The sequence below is a fragment of the Schistocerca serialis genome, unplaced genomic scaffold, assembly GCF_023864345.2.
Source record: "Schistocerca serialis cubense isolate TAMUIC-IGC-003099 unplaced genomic scaffold, iqSchSeri2.2 HiC_scaffold_1196, whole genome shotgun sequence".
Taxonomy (NCBI): domain Eukaryota; kingdom Metazoa; phylum Arthropoda; class Insecta; order Orthoptera; family Acrididae; genus Schistocerca; species Schistocerca serialis.
The window spans coordinates 895001-896430 of NW_026047399.1; positions in this window are offsets into that span (position 1 = coordinate 895001).

The window sequence follows — 1430 nt, forward strand, 5'->3', positions numbered from 1 at the left end:
GTCAGGGGAAACCCTGATGGAGGTCCGTAGCGATTCTGACGTGCAAATCGATCGTCGGAGCTGGGTATAGGGGCGAAAGACTAATCGAACCATCTAGTAGCTGGTTCCCTCCGAAGTTTCCCTCAGGATAGCTGGTGCTCGTACGAGTCTCATCCGGTAAAGCGAATGATTAGAGGCCTTGGGGCCGAAACGACCTCAACCTATTCTCAAACTTTAAATGGGTGAGATCTCCGGCTTGCTTGATATGCTGAAGCCGCGAGCAAACGACTCGGATCGGAGTGCCAAGTGGGCCACTTTTGGTAAGCAGAACTGGCGCTGTGGGATGAACCAAACGCCGAGTTAAGGCGCCCGAATCGACGCTCATGGGAAACCATGAAAGGCGTTGGTTGCTTAAGACAGCAGGACGGTGGCCATGGAAGTCGGAATCCGCTAAGGAGTGTGTAACAACTCACCTGCCGAAGCAACTAGCCCTGAAAATGGATGGCGCTGAAGCGTCGTGCCTATACTCGGCCGTCAGTCTGGCAGTCATGGCCGGTCCTTGCGGCCGGCCGCGAAGCCCTGACGAGTAGGAGGGTCGCGGCGGTGGGCGCAGAAGGGTCTGGGCGTGAGCCTGCCTGGAGCCGCCGTCGGTGCAGATCTTGGTGGTAGTAGCAAATACTCCAGCGAGGCCCTGGAGGGCTGACGCGGAGAAGGGTTTCGTGTGAACAGCCGTTGCACACGAGTCAGTCGATCCTAAGCCCTAGGAGAAATCCGATGTTGATGGGGGCCGCCATAGCATGATGCACTTTGTGCTGGCCCCCGTTGGGCGAAAGGGAATCCGGTTCCTATTCCGGAACCCGGCAGCGGAACCGATACAAGTCGGGCCCCTCTTTTAGAGATGCTCGTCGGGGTAACCCAAAAGGACCCGGAGACGCCGTCGGGAGATCGGGGAAGAGTTTTCTTTTCTGCATGAGCGTTCGAGTTCCCTGGAATCCTCTAGCAGGGAGATAGGGTTTGGAACGCGAAGAGCACCGCAGTTGCGGCGGTGTCCCGATCTTCCCCTCGGACCTTGAAAATCCGGGAGAGGGCCACGTGGAGGTGTCGCGCCGGTTCGTACCCATATCCGCAGCAGGTCTCCAAGGTGAAGAGCCTCTAGTCGATAGAATAATGTAGGTAAGGGAAGTCGGCAAATTGGATCCGTAACTTCGGGATAAGGATTGGCTCTGAGGATCGGGGCGTGTCGGGCTTGGTCGGGAAGTGGGTCAGCGCTAACGTGCCGGGCCTGGGCGAGGTGAGTGCCGTAGGGGTGCCGGTAAGTGCGGGCGTTTAGCGCGGGCGTGGTCTGCTCTCGCCGTTGGTTGGCCTCGTGCTGGCCGGCGGTGCAGGATGCGCGCGCCTGCGCGGCGTTCGCGCCCCGGTGCTTCAACCTGCGTGCAGGATCCGAGCTCGGT